The sequence below is a fragment of the Schistocerca serialis genome, unplaced genomic scaffold (genome assembly GCF_023864345.2).
Source record: "Schistocerca serialis cubense isolate TAMUIC-IGC-003099 unplaced genomic scaffold, iqSchSeri2.2 HiC_scaffold_1393, whole genome shotgun sequence".
Taxonomy (NCBI): Eukaryota; Metazoa; Arthropoda; class Insecta; order Orthoptera; family Acrididae; genus Schistocerca; species Schistocerca serialis.
Window position 1 is genome coordinate 10,163,172 of NW_026047617.1, and position 19,212 is coordinate 10,182,383.

Sequence of the window (19,212 nt, forward strand, 5' to 3'; positions counted from 1 at the left end):
GTGCCTTTTAAAATTAATTCCGATGCAATTTCTGTGTTTCAACGTCAATAAGAAGGTGCAAGGTATACAGTAAACCTGAAGTGAAGCATCGGAATCTAAAACTGGACTCATAGGAGAGGTTAATATCATTGAATGTTAGAGTGTCAGTCCACCTGTACTTAGTCGGCATTGTGCCTTTTGTATTAAATGCGGATGCAATTTCTGTATTTCATCGTCAATAAGAAGGTCCAAGGGATACAGTAAACCTGAAGTGAAGAATCGGAATCTAAAACTGGACTCACAGGAGAGGTTCAAATCATAGATATTTAGAGTGTCAGTCCTCTTGTACTTAAGTCGGCATTGTGCCTTTTGAATTTAATTCCGATGCAATTTCTGTGTTTCATCGTCAATAAGACGGTGCAAGGTATACAGTAAACCTGAAGTGAAGCATCGGAATCTAAAACTGGAATCACAGGAGAGGTTCAGATCATAGAAAGTGAGAGTGTCAGTCCTCTTGTACTTAAGTTGGCATTGTGCCTTTTGTATTAAATTCCGATGGAATTTCTGTATTTCATCGTCAATAAGAACGTGCAAGGTATACCGTAAACCTGAAGTGAAGCATCGGAATCTAAAACTGGACTCACAGGAGAGGTTCAAATCATAGAAAGGGAGAGTGTCAGTCCTCTTGTACTTAAGTCGGTATTTTGCCTTTTGTATTAAGATCCAATGCAATTTCTATATTTCATCGTCAATAAGAAGGTCCAAGGGATACCGTAAACCTGAAGTGAAGCATCGGAATCTAAAACTGGGCTCACAGGAGAGGTTCATATCATAGAAAGTTAGAGTGTTAGTCCTGTTGTACTTAAGTCGGCATTGTGCATTTTGAATTTAATTCCGATGCAATTTCTGTGTTTCATGGTCAATAAGAAGGTGGAAGGTATACAGTAAACCTGAAGTGATGCATTGCAATCTAAAACTGGACTCACAGGAGAGGTTCAAACCATAGAAAGGGATAGTGTCAGTCCTCTTGTACTTAAGTCGGCATTGTGAAGTTTGTATTAAATTCGGATTCAATTTCTGTGTTTCATCGTCAATAAGAAGGTGCAAAGTATACAGTAAACCTGAAGTGAAGCATCGGAAACTACAACTGGACTCACAGGAGAGGTTCAAATCATAGAAAATGAGAGTGTCAGTCCTCTTGTACTTAGGTCAGCATTGTGCCTTTTGTATTAAATTCGGATGCAATTTCTGTGTTTAATCGTCAATAAGAGGGACCAAGGGATACAGTAAACCTGAAGTGAAGCATCGGAATCTAAAACTGGACCCACAGGAGAGGTTCAACTCATACATAGTTGGAGTGTCAGTCCTCTTGTACCTAAGTCGGCATTGTGTCTTTTGAATTTAATTCCGATGCAATTTCTGTGTTTCATCGTCAATAAGAAGGTGCAAGGTATACAGTAAACGAGAAGTGAAGCATCGCAATCTTAAACTGGACTCACAGGAGAAGTTCAAATCATAGAGAGTTAGAGTGTCAGTCCTCTTGTACTTAAGTCGGCATTATGCCTTTCAAATTTAATTCCGATGCAATTTCTGTGATTCATCGTCAATAAGAAGGTGCAAGGTATACAGTGAACCTGAAGTGAAGCATCGGAATGTAAAACTGGACTCACAGGAGAGGTTCAAATCATAGAAAGTGAGAGTGTTAGTCCTCTTGTAATTACGTCGGCATTGTGCCTTTTGTATTAAACTCCGATGAAATTTCTGTATTTCATCGTCAATACGAAGGTGCAAGGTATACAGTAAACCTGAAGTGAAGCATCGGAATCTAAAACTGGACTCACAGGAGAAGTTCAAATCATAGAAGTTAGAGTGTCAGTCCTCTTGTACTTAAGTCGGCATTGTGACTTTTGTATTAAATTCGGATACAATATCTGTGTTTCATTGTCAATAAGAAGGTCCAAGGTATACAGTAAACCTGAAGTGAAGCATCGGAATCCAAAACTGGACTGACAGGAGAGGTTCAAATCATAGAAAGTGAGAGTGTCAGTCCACTTTTACTTAAGTCGGCATTGTACTTTTTGTATTAAATTCGGATGCAATTTCTGTGTTTCAACATCAATAAGAAGGTCCAAGGGATACAGTAAAAATGAAGTGAAGCATCGGCATCTAAAAGTAGACTCACAGGAGCGGGTCAAATCATAGAAAGTTAGAGTGTCAGTCCTCGTGTACTTTAGAAGGCATTGTGCCTTTTGAATTGAATTCCGATGGAATTTATGTGTTTCATCGTCAATAAGAAGGTCCAAAGGATACAGTAAACCTGAAGAGATGCATCGGAATCTAAAACTGGACTCACAGGAGAGGTTCCAATCAAAGAAAGTTAGAGTGTCAGTCCTCTTGTACTTACGTCGGCATTGTGCCCTTTGAATTTAATTTCGGTGCAAATTTTATGTTTCATCGTCAATAAGACGGTGCAAGGTATACAGTAAACCTGAAGAGAAGCATCGGAATCTAAATCTGGACTCTCAGGAGGGGTTCAAATCATAGATAGTTAGAGTGTCAGTCCTCTTATACTTAAGTCGGCATTGTGTCGTTTGAATTTAATTCCGATGCAATCTCTGTGTTTCATCGCCTATAAGAAGGTGCAAGGAATACAGTAAACCTGAAGGGAAGCTTCGGAATCTAAAACTGGACTCACAGGAGAGGTACAAATCATAGAGAGTTAGAGTGGTAGTCCTCTTGTACTTAAGTCGGCATTGTGCCTATTGAATTTAATACCGATGCTATTTCTGTGTTTCATCGTCAATAAGAAGGTGCAAGGTATAAAGTAAACCTGAAGTAAAGCATCAGAAAATGAAACTGGACTCACAGGAGAGATTCAAATCATAGAAAGAGAGAGTGTCAGTCCTCATTTACTTAAGTCGGCATTGTGGCTTTTGTATTAAATTCGGATGCAATTACTGTATTTCATCGTCAATAAGAAGGTCCAAGGGATACAGTAAAACTGAATTGAAGCATCGGAATCTAAAACTGGACTCACAGGACAGGTTCAAATCACAGAAAGTTTGAGTGTCAGTCCTCTTGTACTTAAGTCGGCAATGTGCCTTTTGAATTTAATTCCTATGCAATTTCTGTGTTTCATCGTCAATAAGTAGGTGGAAGGTATACAGTAAACCTGAAGTGAAGCATCGGAATCCTAAACTGGACCCACAGGAGAGGTTCAAATCATGGAGAGTTAGAGTGTCAGTCCTCTTATATTTAAGTCGGCATTGTGCTTTTTGAATTTCATTCCGATGCAATTTCTGTGTTTCATCGTCAATAAGAAGGTGCAAGGTATAAAGTAAACCTGAAGCGAAGCTTCGGAATCTAAAACTGGACTCCTAGGAGAGGTTTAAATCATTGAAAGTTAGAGTGTCAGTCCACTTGTACGTAAGTCGGCATTGTGCCTATTGAATTTAATTCCGATGCAATTTCTGTTTTTCATCGTCAATAAGAAGGTGCAAGGTATACAGTAAACCTGAAGTGATGCATCGGAATCCTAAACTGGACTCACAGGAGAGGTTCAAATCATGGAGAGTTAGAGTGTCAGTCCTCTTATACTTAAGTCGGCATTGGTCCTTTTGAATTTAATTCCGATGCAATTTCTGTGTTTCATCGTCAATAAGAAGGTGCAAAGTATACATTAAACCTGAAGTGAAGCATCGGAATCTAAAACTGGACTCATAGGAGAGGTTAAAATCATTGAAAGTTAGAGTGTCAGTCCACTTGTACTTAAGTCGGCATTGTGCCTTTTGAATTTAATTCCGATGCAATTTCTGTGTTTCATCGTGAATAAGACGGTGCAATGTATACAGTAAACCTGAAGTGAAGCATCGGAATCTAAAACTGGAATCACAGGAGAGGTTCAGACCATAGAAAGTGAGAGTGTCCGTCCTCTTGTACTTAAGTTGGCATTGTGACTTTTGTATTAAATTGCGATGCAATTTATGTATTTCATCGTCAATAAGAAGGTGCAATGTATACAGTAAACCTGAAGTGAAGCATCGGAATCTAAAACTGGACTCACAGGAGAGGTTCAAATCATAGACAGAGAGAGTGACAGTCCTCTTTTACATAAGTCGGCATTGTGCCTTTTGTATTAAATTCCGATGAAATTTCTGTGTTTCATCGTCAATAAGAAGGTCCAAGGGATACAGTGAACCTGAAGTGAAGCATCGGAAACTAAAACTGGACTCACAGCAGAGGTTCAAATCATAGAAAGGGAGAGTGTCAGTCCTCTTGTACTTAAGTCGGTATTTTGCTTTTTGTATTAAATTCCGATGCAATTTCTGTATTTCATCGTCAATAAGAAGATCCAAGGGATACAGTAAACCTGAAGTGAAGCATCGGAGTCTAAAACTGGACTCACAGGAAAGGTTCATTTCTGTGTTTCATCGTCAATAAGAAGGTGCAGGGTATACAGTAAACCTGAAGTGATGCATTGGAATCTAAAACTGGACGCACAGGAGAGGTTCAAATCAGAGAAAGAGAGAGTGACAGTCCTCTTTTACTTAAGTCGGCATTGTGCCTTTTGTATTAAATTCCGATGAGATTTCTCTGTTTCATCGTCAATAAGATGAGTCAAGGCATACAGTAAACCTGAAGTGAAGCATCGGAATCTAAACCTGGACTCACAGGAGAGGTTCAAATCATAGAAAGTGATAGTGTCAGTCCTCTTGTACTTAAGTCGGCATTGTGCCGTTTGTATTAAATTCGGATTCAATTTCTGTGTTTCATCGTCAATAATAATGTGCATGGTATACAGTAAACCTGAAGTGAAGCATCGGAATCTAAAACTGGACTCACATGAGAGGTACAAATCATAGAAAGTGAGAGTGCCAGTCCACTTGTACTTAAGTCGGCATTGTGCCTTTTGTATTAAATTCGGATGCAATTTCTGTGTTTCATCGTCAATAAGAAGGAAAAAGGAATACAGTAAACCTGAAGTGAAGCATCGGAATCTAAAACTGGACCCACAGGAGAGGTTCAACTCATACATAGTTAGAGTGTCAGTCCTCTTGTACTTAAGTCGGCATTGTGTCTTTTGAATTTAATTCCGATGCAATTTCTGTGTATCATCGTCAATAAGAAGGTGCAAGGTATACAGTAAACGAGAAGTGTAGCATTGCAATCTAAAACTGGACTCACAGGAGAAGTTCAAACCATAGAGAGTTAGAGTGTCAGTCCTCTTGTACTTATGTCGGCATTGTGCCTTTTAAAATTAATTCCGATGCAATTTCTGTGTTTCATCGTCAATAAGAAGGTCCAAGGTATACAGTGAACCTGAAGTGAAGCATCGGAATCTAAAACTGGACTGACAGGAGAGGTTCAAATCACAGAAAGTGAGAGTGTCAGTCCACTTTTACTTAAGTCGGCATTGTGCTTTTTGTATTAAATTCGGATGCAATTTCTGTGTTTCAACATCAATAAGAAGGTTCAAGTTATACAGTAAACCTGAAGTGAAGCATCGGAATCTAAAACTGGACTCACAGATGTGGTTCAAATCATAGAAAGTTAGAGTGTCAGTCCTCTTGTACTTAAGTCGTCATTGTGCCTTTTGTATTAAATTCGGATGCAAACTCTATGATTCATCGTCAATAAGAAGGTCCAAGTTATATAGTAAACCTGAAGTGAAGTTTCGGAATCTAAAACTGGACTCACAGGAGAGGTTCAAATCATAGACGGTTAGAGTGTCAGTCCTCATGTACTTAAGACAGGATTGTGCCTTTTGTATTAAATTCGGATGCAATTTCTGTGTCTCATCGTCAATAAGAAGGTCCAAGGTATACAGTAAACCAGAATTGAAGCATCGGAATCTGAAACCGGACTCACAGGAGAGGTTCAAATCACAGAAAGTGAGAGTGTCAGTACTCTTTTACTTAAGTCGGCATTGTGCCTTTTGTATTAAATTCGGACGCAATTTCTGTGTTGCATCGTCAATAAGAAGGTCCAAGGGATACAGTAAAAATGAAGTGAAGCATCGGCATCTAAAAGTAGACTCACAGGAGCGGGTCAAATCATAGAAAGTTAGAGTGTCAGTCCTCGTGTACTTAAGAAGGCATTGTGCCTTTTGAATTGAATTCCGATGCAATTTATGTGTTTCATCGTCAATAAGAAGGTCCAAAGGATACAGTAAACCTGAAGAGATGCATCGGAATCTAAAACTGGACTCACAGGAGAGGTTCAAATCAAAGAAAGTTAGAGTGTCAGTCCTCTTGTACTTACGTCGGCATTGTGCCCTTTGAATTTAATTTCGGTGCAAGTTTTATGTTTCATCGTCAATAAGACGGTGCAAGGTATACAGAAAACCTGAAGAGAAGCATCGGAATCTAAATCTGGACTCTCAGGAGGGGTTCAAATCATAGATAGTTAGAGTGTCAGTCCTCTTATACCTAAGTCGGCATTGTGTCGTTTGAATTTAATTCCGATGCAATCTCTGTGTTTCATCGCCTATAAGAAGGTGCAAGGTATACAGTAAACCTGAAGGGAAGCTTCGGAATCTAAAACTGGACTCACAGGAGAGGTACAAATCATAGAGAGTTAGAGTGTTAGTCCTCTTGTACTTAAGTCGGCATTGTGCCTATTGAATTTAATACCGATGCTATTTCTGTGTTTCATCGTCAATAAGAAGGTGCAAGGTATAAAGTAAACCTGAAGTAAAGCATCGGAAACTGAAACTGGACTCACAGGAGAGATTCAAATCATAGAAAGAGAGAGTGTCAGTCCTCTTTTACTTAAGTCGGCATTGTGGCTTTTGTATTAAATTCGGATGCAATTACTGTATTTCATCGTCAATAAGAAGGTCCAAGGGATGCAGTAAACCTGAAGTGAAGAATCGGAATCTAAAACTGGACTCACAGGAGAGGTTCAAATCATAGGAAATTAGAGTTTCAGTCCTCTTGTACTTAAGTCGGCAATGTGCCTTTTGAATTTAATTCCTATGCAATTTCTGTGTTTCATCGTCAATAAGTAGGTGGAAGGTATACAGTAATCCTGAAGTGAAGCATCGGAATCCAAAACTGGACTCACAGGAGAGGTTCAAATCATAGAAAGGGAGAGTGTCAGTCCACTTGTACTTAAGTCGGTATTGTGCCTTTTGTATTAAATTCGGATGCAATTTCTGTATTTCATCATCAATAAGAAGGTCCAAGGGATACAGTAAAACTGAATTGAAGCATCGGAATCTAAAACTGGACTCACAGGACAGGTTCAAATCACAGAAAGTTAGAGTGTCAGTCCTCTTGTACTTAAGTCGGCATTGTGCCTTTTGAATTTAATTCCGAAGCAATTTCTGTTTTTCATCGTCAATAAGAAGGTGCAAGGTATACAGTAAACCTGAAGTGATGCATCGGAATCCAAAACTGGACTCACAGGAGAGGTTCAAATCATGGAGAGTTAGAGTGTCAGTCCTCTTATACTTAAGTCGGCATTGGTCCTTTTGAATTTAATTCCGATGCAATTTCTGTGTTTCATCGTCAATAAGAAGGTGCAAGGTATACATTAAATCTGAAGTGAAGCATCGGAATCTAAAACTGGACTCATAGGAGAGGTTAAAATCATTGAAAGGTAGAGTGTCAGTCCACTTGTACTTAAGTCGGCATTGTGCCTTTTGAATTTAATTCCGATGCAATTTCTGTGTTTCATCGTCAATAAGACGGTGCAATGTATACAGTAAACCTGAAGTGAAGCATCGGAATCTAAAACTGGAATCACAGGAGAGGTTCAGACCATAGAAAGTGAGAGTGTCCGTCCTCTTGTACTTAAGTTGGCATTGTGACTTTTGTATTAAATTCCGATGCAATTTATGTATTTCATCGTCAATAAGAAGGTGCAATGTATACAGTAAACCTGAAGTGAAGCATCGGAATCTAAAACTGGACTCACAGGAGAGGTTCAAATCATAGAAAGAGAGAGTGACAGTCCTCTTTTACATAAGTCGGCATTGTGCCTTTTGTATTAAATTCCGATGAAAATTCTGTGTTTCATCGTCAATAAGAAGGTCCAAGGGATACAGTGAACCTGAAGTGAAGCATCGGAAACTAAAACTGGACTCACAGGAGAGGTTCAAATCATAGAAAGGGAGAGTGTCAGTCCTCTTGTACAAGTCGGTATTTTGCCTTTTGTATTTAATTCCGATGCAATTTCTGTATTTCATCGTCAATAAGAAGGTCCAAGGGATACAGTAAACCTGAAGTGAAGCATCGGAATCTAAAACTGGACTCACAGGAAAGGTTCATTACTGTGTTTCATCGTCAATAAGAAGGTGCTGGGTATACAGTAAACCTGAAGTGATGCATTGGAATCTAAAACTGGACGCACAGGAGAGGTTCAAATCAGAGAAAGAGAGAGTGACAGTCCTCTTTTACTTAAGTCGGCATTGTGCCTTTTGTATTAAATTCCGATGAGATTTCTCTGTTGCATCGTCAATAAGATGGGTCAAGGCATACAGTAAACCTGAAGTGAAGCATCGGAATCTAAACCTGGACTCACAGGAGAGGTTCATATCATAGAAAGTGATAGTGTCAGTCCTCTTGTACTTAAGTCGGCATTGTGCCGTTTGTATTAAATTCGGATTCAATTTCTGTGTTTCATCGTCAATAAGAATGTGCAAGGTATACAGTAAACCTGTAGTGAAGCATCGGAATCTAAAACTGGACTCACATGAGAGGTACAAATCATAGAAAGTGAGAGTGCCAGTCCACTTGTACTTAAGTCGGCATTGTGCCTTTTGTATTAAATTCGAATGCAATTTCTGTGTTTCATCGTCAACAAGAAGGAAAAAGGAATACAGTAAACCTGAAGTGAAGCATCGGAATCTAAAACTGGACCCACAGGAGAGGTTCAACTCATACATAGTTAGAGTGTCAGTCCTCTTGTACTTAAGTCGGCATTGTGTCTTTTGAATTTAATTCCGATGCAATTTCTGTGTATCATCGTCAATAAGAAGGTGCAAGGTATACAGTAAACGAGAAGTGTAGCATCGCAATCTAAAACTGGACTCACAGGAGAAGTTCAAACCATAGAGAGTTAGAGCGTCAGTCCTCTTGTACTTATGTCGGCATTGTGCCTTTTAAAATTAATTCCGATGCAATTTCTGTGTTTCATCGTCAATAAGAAGGTGCAAGGTATACAGTGAACCGAAATGAAGCATCGGAATGTAAAACAGGCCTCACAGAAGAGGTTCAAATCATAGAAAGAGAGAGTGTCAGTCCTCTTTTACTTAAGTCGGCATTGTGTCTTTTGTATTAAATTCGGATGGAATTTCTGTATTTCATCGTCAATAAGAAGGTCCAAGGTATACAGTAAACCTGAAGTGAACCATCGGAATCTAAAACTGGACTCACAGGAGAGGTTCAAATCATAGAAAGTGAGAGTGTCAGTCCTCTTGTACTTAAGTCGGCATTGTGCCTTTTGAATTTAATTCCGATGCAATTTCTGTGTTTCATCGTCAATAGGAAGGTGCAAGGTATACAGTATACCTGAAGTGAAGCATCGGAATCCAAAACTGGACTCACAGGAGAGGTTCAAATCATGGAGAGTGAGAGTGTCAGTCCTCTTATACTTAAGTCGGCATTGTGCCTTTTGAATTTAATTCCGATGCAATTTCTGTGTTTCATCGTCAATAAGAAGGTGCAAGGTATACAGTAAACCAGAAGTGAAGCATCGCAATCTTATACTGGACTCACAGGAGAAGTTCAAATCATAGAGAGTTGGAGCGTCAGTCCTCTTGTACTTAAGTCGGCATTATGCCTTTCAAATTTAATTCCGATGCAATTTCTGTGTTTCATCGTCAATAAGAAGGTGCAAGGTATACAGTGAACCTGAAGTGAAGCATCGGAATGTAAAACTGGACTCACAGGAGAGGTTCAAATCATAGAAAGTGAGAGTGTTAGTCGTCTTGTAATTAAGTCGGCATTGTGCCTTTTGTATTAAACTCCGCTGAAATTTCTGTGTTTGATCGTCAATAAGAAGGTCCAAGGGATACAGTAAGCCTGAAGTGAAGCATCGGAATCTAAAACTGGACACACAGGAGAGATTCAAATCATAGAGAGTGAGAGTGTCAGTCCTCCTGTACTTAAGTCGGTATTGTGCCTTTTGTATTAAATACGGATGCAATTTCTGTATTTCATCGTCAATAAGAAGGTCCAAGGGATACAGTAAACCTGAAGTGAAGCATCGGAATCTAAAACTGGACTCATAGGAGAGGTTAAAATCATTGAAAGTTAGAGTGTCAGTCCACTTGTACTTAAGTCGTCATTGTGCCTTTTGAATTTAATTCCGATGCAATTTCTGTGTTTCATCGTCAATAAGACGGTGCAATGTATACAGTAAACTTGAAGTGGAGCATCGGAATCTAAAACTGGAATCACAGGAGAGGTTCAGATCATAGATAGTGAGAGTGTCCGTCCTCTTGTACTTAAGTTGGCATTGTGACTTTTGTATTAAATTCCGATGCAATTTCTGTATTTCATCGTCAATAAGAAGGTGCAATGTATACAGTAAACCTGAAGTGAAGCATCGGAATCTAAAACTGGACTCATAGGAGAGGTTCAAATCATAGAAAGGGAGAGTGTCAGTCCTCTTGTACTTAAGTCGGTATTTTGCCTTTTGTATTAAATTCCGATGCAATTTCTATATTTCATCGTCAATAAGAAGGTCCAAGGGATACAGTAAACCTGAAGTGAAGCATCGGAATCTAAAACTGGACTCACAGGAAAGGTTCATTTCTGTGTTTCATCGTCAATAAGAAGGTGCAAAGTATACAGTAAACCTGAAGTGATGCATTGGAATCTGAAACTGGACGCACAGGAGAGGTTCAAATCAGAGAAAGAGAGAGTGACAGTCCTCTTTTACTTAAGTCGGCATTGTGCCTTTTGTATTAAATTCCCATGAGATTTCTCTGTTTCATCGTCTATAAGATGGTCCACGGCATATAGTAAACCTGAAGTGAAGCATCGGAATCTAAACCTGCACTCACAGGAGAGGTTCAAATCATAGAAAGTGATAGTGTCAGTCCTCTTGTACTTAAGTCGGCATTGTGCCGTTTGTATTAAATTCGGATTCAATTTCTGTGTTTCATCGTCAATAAGAAGGTGCAAGGTATACAGTCAACCTGAAGTGAAGCATCGGAATCTAAAACTGGACTCACATGAGAGGTTCAAATCATAGAAAGTGAGAGTGTCAGTCCTCTTGTACTTAAGTCGGCATTGTGCCTTTTGTATTAAATTCGGATGCAATTTCTGTGTTTCATCGTCAATAAGAACGAAAAAGGAATACAGTAAACCTGAAGTGAAGCATCGGAATCTAAAACTGGACCCACAGGAGAGGTTCAACTCATACATAGTTAGAGTGTCAGTCCTCTTGTACTTATGTCGGCATTGTGCCTTTTAAAATTAATTCCGATGCAATTTCTGTGTTTCATCGTCAATAAGAAGGTGCAAGGTATACAGTAAACCTGAAGTGAAGCATCGGAATCTAAAACTGGACTCATAGGATAGGTTAATATCATTGAAAGTTAGAGAGTCAGTCCACCTGTACTTAAGTCGGCATTGTGCCTTTTGTATTAAATGCGGATGCAATTTCTGTATTTCATCGTCAATTAGAAGGTCCAAGGGATACAGTAAACCTGAAGTGAAGAATCGGAATCTAAAACTGGACTCACAGGAGAGGTTCAAATCATAGATATTTAGAGTGTCAGTCCTCTTGTACTTAAGTCGGCATTGTGCCATTTGAATTTAATTCCGATGCAATTTCTATGTTTCATCGTCAATAAGACGGTGCAAGGTATACAGTAAACCTGAAGTGAAGCATCGGAATCTAAAACTGGAATCACAGGAGAGGTTCAGATCATAGAAAGTGAGAGTGTCAGTCCTCTTGTACTTAAGTCGGTATTTTGCCTTTTGTATTAAGATCCGATGCAATTTCTGTATTTCATCGTCAATAAGAAGGTCCAAGGGATACCGTAAACCTGAAGTGAAGCATCGGAATCTAAAACTGGGCTCACAGGAGAGGTTCCAATCATAGAAATGGATAGTGTCAGTCCTCTTGTACTTAAGTCGGCATTGTGAAGTTTGTATTAAATTCGGATTCAATTTCTGTGTTTCATCGTCAATAAGAAGGTGCAAAGAATACAGTAAACCTCAAGTGAAGCATCGGAAACTACAACTGGACTCACAGGAGAGGTTCAAATCATAGAAAATGAGAGTGTCAGTCCTCTTGTACTTAGTTCAGCATTGTGCCTTTTGTATTAAATTCGGATGCAATTTCTGTGTTTAATCGTCAATAAGAGGGACCAAGGGATACAGTAAACCTGAAGTGAAGCATCGGAATCTAAAACTGGACCCACAGGAGAGGTTCAACTCATACATAGTTGGAGTGTCAGTCCTCTTGTACTTAAGTCGGCATTGTGTGTTTTGAATTTAATTCCGATGCAATTTCTGTGTTTCATCGTCAATAAGAAGGTGCAAGGTATACAGTAAACCAGAAGTGAAGCATCGTAATCTCACACTGGACTTACAGGAGAAGTTCAAATCATAGAGAGTTAGAGTGTCAGTCCTCTTGTACTTAAGACGGCATTATGCCTTTCAAATTTAATTCCGATGCAATTTCTGCGTTTCATCGTCAATAAGAAGGTGCAAGGTATACAGTGAACCTGAAGTGAAGCATCGGAATGTAAAACTGGACTCACAGGAGAGGTTCAAATCATAGAAAGTGCGAGTGTTAGTCCTCTTGTAATTAAGTCGGCATTGTGCCTTTTGTATTAAACTCCGATGAAATTTCTGTGTTTCATCGTCAATAAGAAGGTCCAAGGGATACAGTAAGCCTGAAGTGAAGTATCGGAATCTAAAACTGGACACACGGGAGAGATTCAAATCATAGAAAGTGAAAGTGTCAGTCCTGCTGTACTTAAGTCGGTATTGTGCCTTTTGTATTAAATTCGGATGCAATTTCTGTATTTCATCGTCAATAAGAAGGTCCAAGGGATACAGTAAACCTGAAGTGAATCATCGCAATCTAAAACTGGACTCACAGGAGAGGTTCAAATCATAGAAAGTGAGAGTGTTAGTCCTCTTGTAATTAAGTCGGCATTGTGACTTTTGTATTAAATTCCGATGCAATTTCTGTGTTTCATCGTCAATAAGAAGGTGCAAGGTATACAGTAAACCTGAAGTGAAGCATCAGAATCCAAAACTGGACTCACAGGAGAGGTTCTAATCATAGGGAGTTAGAGTGTCAGTCCTCTTGTACTTAACTCGGCATTGTGCCTTTGAATTTAATTCCGATGCAATTTCTGTGTTTCATCGTCGATAAGAAGGTGCAAGGTATACAGTATACCTGACGTGAAACATCGGAATCTAAAACTGGACTCATAGGAGAGGTTCAAATCATTGAAAGTTAGAGTGTCAGTCCTCTTGTACTTAAGTCGGCATTGTGCCTTTTGTATTAAATGCGGATCCAATTTCAGTAATTCATCGTCAATAAGAAGGTCCAAGGGATACAGTAAACCTGAAGTGAGGAATCGGAATCTAAAACTGGATTCACAGGAGAGGTTCACATCATAGAAAGTTAGAGTGTCAGTCCTCTTGTACTTAAGTCGGCATTGTGCCTTTTGTATTAAATTCGGATGCAATTTCTGTGTTTCATCGTCAATAAGAAGAACCAAGGGATACAGTAAACCTGATGTGACGCATCGGAATCTAAAACTGGACCCACAGGGGAGGTTCAAATCATAGATAGAGTGTCAGCCCTGTTGTACTTAAGTCGGCATTGTGTCTTTTGATTTTAATTCCGATGCAATTTCTGTGTTTCATCGTCAATAAGAAGGTGCAAGGTATACAGTAAACCAGAAATGAAGCATCCGAATCTAATACTGGACTCACAGGAGAGGATCAAATCATAGAGAGTTAGAGTGTCAGTCCTCTTGTACTTAAGTCGGCATTGTGCTTTTTGAATTTAATTCCGATGCTATTTCTGTGTTTCATCGTCAATACGAAGGTGCAAGGTATACAGTAAACCTGAAGTGAAGCATCGGAAACTGAAACTGGACTCACAGGAGAGGTTCAAATCATAGAAAGGGAGAGTGTCACTCCTCTTTTACTTAAGTCGGCATTGTGGCTTTTGTATTAAATTCGGATGCAATTTCTGTATTTCATCGTCAATAAGAAGGTCCAAGGGATACAGTAAACCTGAAGTGAAGAATCGGAATCTAAAACTGGACTCACAGGAGAGGTTCAAATCATAGAAAGTTAGAGTTTCAGTCCTCTTGTACTTAAGTCGGCATTGTGCCTTTTGAAATTAATTCCGATGCAATTTCTGCGTTACATCGTCAATAAGACGGTGCAAGGTATACAGTAAATCTGAAGTGAAGCATCGGAACCTAAAACTGGAATCACAGGAGAGGTTCAAATCATAGAAAGGGAGAGTGTCAGTCCTCTTGTACTTAAGTCGGTATTGTGCCTTTTGTATTAAATTCGGATGCAATTTCTGTATTTCATCGTCAATAAGAAGGTCCAAGGGATACAGTAAACCTGAAGTGAAGAATCGGAATCTAAAACTGGACTCACAGGAGAGGTTCAAATCATAGAAAGTTAGAGTTTCAGTCCTCTTGTACTTAAGTCGGCATTGTGCCTTTTGAATTTAATTCCGATGCAATTTCTGTGTTTCATCGTCAATAAGAAGGTGCAAGGTATACAGTAAACCAGAAGTGAAGCATCCGAATCTAAAACTGGACTCACAGGAGAGGATCAAATCATAGAGAGTTAGAGTGTCAGTCCTCTTGTACTTAAGTCGGCATTGTGCTTTTTGAATTTAATTCCGATGCTATTTCTGTGTTTCATCGTCAATACGAAGGTGCAAGGTATACAGTAAACCTGAAGTGAAGCATCAGAAACTGACACTGGACTCACAGGAGAGGTTCAAATCATAGAAAGACAGAGTGTCACTCCTCTTTTACTTAAGTTGGCATTGTGGCTATTGTATTAAATTCGGATGCAATTTCTGTATTTCATCGTCAATAAGAAGGTCCAAGGGATACAGTAAACCTGAAGTGAAGAATCGGAATCTAAAACTGGAATCACAGGAGAGGTTCAAATCATAGAAAGTTAGAGTGTCAGTCCTCTTGTACTTAAGTCGGCATTGTGCCTTTTGAAATTAATTCCGATCCAATTTCTGCGTTACATCGTCAATAAGACGGTGCAAGGAATACAGTAAACCTGAAGTGAATCATCGGAATCTTAAACTGGAATCACAGGAGAGGTTCAGATCATAGAAAGTGAGAGTGTCTGTCCTCTTGTACTTAAGTTGGCATTGTGCCTTTTGTATTAACTTCCGATGCAATTTCTGTGTTCCATCGTCAATAAGACGGTCCAAGGGATACAGTAAACCTGAAGTGAAGCATCGGAATCTAAAACTGGACTCACAGGAGAGGTTCAAATCATGGAAAGGGAGAGTGTCAGTCCTCTTGTACTTAAGTCAGTATTGTGCCTTTTGTATTAAATTCGGATGCAATTTCTGTATTTCATCGTCGATAAGAAGGTGCAAGGTATACAGTAAACCTGACGTGAAACATCGGAATCTAAAACTGGACTCTTAGGAGAGGTTCAAATCATAGAAAGACAGAGTGTCACTCCTCTTTTACTTAAGTCGGCATTGTGGCAATTGTATTAAATTCGGATGCAATTTCTGTATTTCATCGTCAATAAGAAGGTCCAAGGGATACAGTAAACTTGAAGTGAAGCATCAGAATCTAAAACTGGACTCACAGGAGAGGACAAAACCATAGGAAGTTAGAGTGTCATTCCTGTTGTACTTAAGTCGGCATTGTGCTTTTGAACTTAATTCCGATGCTATTTCTGTGTTTCATCGTCAATAAGAAGGTCCAAGGTATACAGTAAACCTGAAGCGAAGCATCGGAATCTAAAACTGGACTCATAGGAGAGGTTAAAATCATTGAAAGTTAGAGTGTCAGCCCTCTTGTACTTAAGTCGGCATTGTGCCTTTTGTATTAAATGCGGATGCAATTTCTGTATTTCATCGTCAATAAGAAGGTGCAAGGGATACAGTAAACCTGAAGTGAATCATCGGAATCTACAACTGGACTCACAGGAGAGGTTCAAATCATAGAAAGTTAGAGTGTCAGTCCTCTTGTACTTAAGTCGGCTTTGTGCCTTTTGAATTTAATTCCGATGCAATTTCTGTGTGTCATCGTCAATAAGACGGTGCAAGGTATACAGTGAACCTGAAGTGAAGCATCGGAAACTAAAACTGGACTCACAGGAGAGGTTCAAATCATAGAAAGGGAGAGTGTCAGTCCTCTTGTACTTAAGTCGGTATTTTGCTTTTGTATTAATTTCCGATGCAATTTCTCTATTTCATCATCAATAAGAAGGTCCAAGGGATACAATTAACCTGAAGTGAAGCCTCGGAATCTAAAACTGGACTCACAGGAAAGGTTCAAATCATAGAAAGTTAGAGTGTCAGTCCTCTTGTACTTAAGTCGGCATTATGCCTTTTGATTTTAATTCCGATGCAATTTCTGTGTTTCATCGTCAATAAGAAGGTGCAAGGTATACAGTAATCCAGAAGTGAAGCATCGCAATCTAAAACTGGACTCACAGGAGAAGTTCAAATCATAGAGAGTTAGAGTGTCAGTCCTCTTGTACTTAAGTCGGCACTGTGCCTTTCAAATTTAATTCCGATGCAATTTCTGTGTTTCATCGTCAATAAGAAGGTGCAAGGTATACAGTGAACCTGAAGTGAAGCATCGGAATGTAAAACTGGACTCACAGGAGAGGTTCAAATCATAGAAAATGAGAGTGATAGGCCTCTTGTAATTAAGTCGGCATTGTGCCTTTTGTATTAAATTCCGATGAAATTTCTGTGTTTCATCGTCTATAAGAAGGTCCAAGGGATACAGTAAGCCTGAAGTGAAGCATCGGCATCTAAAACTGGACACACAGGAGAGATTCAAATCATGGAAAGTGAGAGTGTCAGTCCTCCTGTACTTAAGTCGGTATTGTGCCTTTTGTATTAAATTCGGATGCAATTTCTGTATTTCATCGTCAATAAGAAGGTCCAAGGGATACAGTAAACCTGAAGTAAAGCATCGGAATGTAAAACTGGACTCACAGGAGAGGTTCAAATCATAGAAAGTGAGAGTGTTAGTCCTCTTGTAATTAAGTCGGCATTGTGACTTTTGTATTAAATTCCGATGCAATTTCTGTGTTTCATCGTCAATAAGAAGGTGCAAGGTATACAGTAAACCTGAAGTGAATCATCAGAATCCAAAACTGGGCTCACAGGAGAGGTTCAAGTCATAGAGAGTTAGAGTGTCAGTCCTCTTGTTCTTAAGTCGGCATTGTGCCTTTTGAATTTAATTCCGATGCAATTTCTGTGTTTCATCGTCAATAACAAGGTGCAAGGTATACAGTAAACCTGAAGTGAAACATCGGAATCTAAACCTGGGCTCATAGGAGAGGTTCAAATCATTGAAAGTTAGAGTGTCAGTCCTCTTGTACTTAAGTCGGCATTGTGCCTTTTGAATATAATTCCGATGCAATTTTTGTGTTTCATCGTCAATAAGAAGAACCAAGGGATACAGTAAACCTGAAGTGAAGCATCGGAATCTAAAACTGGACTCACAGGAGAGGTTCAAATCATAGAAAGGGAGAGTGTCAGTCCTCTTGTACTTAAGTCGGTTTTGTGCCTTTTGTATTAAATTCGGATGCAATTTCTGTATTTCATCATCAATAAGAAGGTCCAAGGGATACAGTAAACCTGAAGTGAAGCATCAGAATCTAAAACTGGACTCACAGGAGTGGATCAAACCATAGGAAGGTGGAGTGTCATTCCTCTTGTACTTAAGTCGGCATTGTGCCTTTTGAATTTAATTCCGATGCAATTTCTGTGTTTCATCGTCAATACGAAGGTGTAGGGTATACAGTAAACCTGAAATGAAGCATCGGAATCCAAAACTGGACTCACAGGAGAGGTTCAAATCATGGAGAGTTAGAGTGTCAGTCCTCATATACTTAAGTCGGCATTGTGCCTATTGAACTTAATTCCGATGCTATTTCTGTGTGTCATCGTCAATAAGAAGGTGCAAGGTATACAGTAAACCTGAAGCGAAGCATCGGAATCTGAAACCGGACTCACAGGAGAGGTTCAAATCACAGAAAGTGAGAGTGTCAGTCCTCTTTTACTTAAGTCGGCATTGTGCCTTTTGTATTAAATTCGGATGCAATTTATGTGTTTCATCGTCAATAAGAAGGTCCAAAGGATACAGTAAACCTGAAGAGATGCATCGGAATCTAAAACTGGATTCACAGGAGAGGTTCAAACCATTGAAAGTTAGAGTGTCAGTCCTCTTGTACTTGTCGGCATTGTGTCTTTTGAATTTAATTCGGATGCTATTTCTATGTTTCATCGTCAATAAGACGGTGCAAGGTATTCAGTAAACCTGAAGTGAAACATCAGAATCTAAAACTGGACCCACAGGAGAGGTTCAAATCATAGAAAGTTAGAGTGTCAGTCCTCTTGTACTTACGTCGGCATTGTGCCCTTTGAATTTAATTCCGGTGCAAATTTTATGGTTCATCGTCAATGAGACGGTGCAAGGTATACAGTAAACCTGAAGTGAAGCATCGGAATCTAAAACTGGACTCACAGGAGAGGTTCAAATCATAGAAAGTGAGAGTGTCAGACCTCTTGTACTTAAGTCGGCATTGTGCCTTTTGTATTAAATTCCGATGCAATTTCTGTGTTTCATCGTCAATAAGAAGGTCCAAGGGATACAGTAAACCTGAAGTGAAGCATCGGAATCTAAAACTGGACTCACAGGAGAGGTTCAAATCATAGAAAGTGAGAGTGTCAGTCCTCTTGTACTTAAGTCGGCATTGTGCCTTTTGTTCTAAATTCCGATGCAATTTCTGTGTTTCATCGTCAATAAGTAGGTCCAAGGGATACAGTAAACCTGCAGAGAAGCATCGGAATCTAAAACTGGACCCACAGGGGAGGTTCAAATGATAGATAGAGTGTCAGTCCTGTTGTACTTAAGTCGGCATTGTGTCATTTGATTTTAATTCCGATGCAATTTCTGTGTTTCATCGTCAAAAGAAGGTGGAAGATATACAGTAAACCTGAAGTGAAGCATCGGAAACTGAAACTGGACTCACAGGAGAGGTTCAAATCATAGAAAGA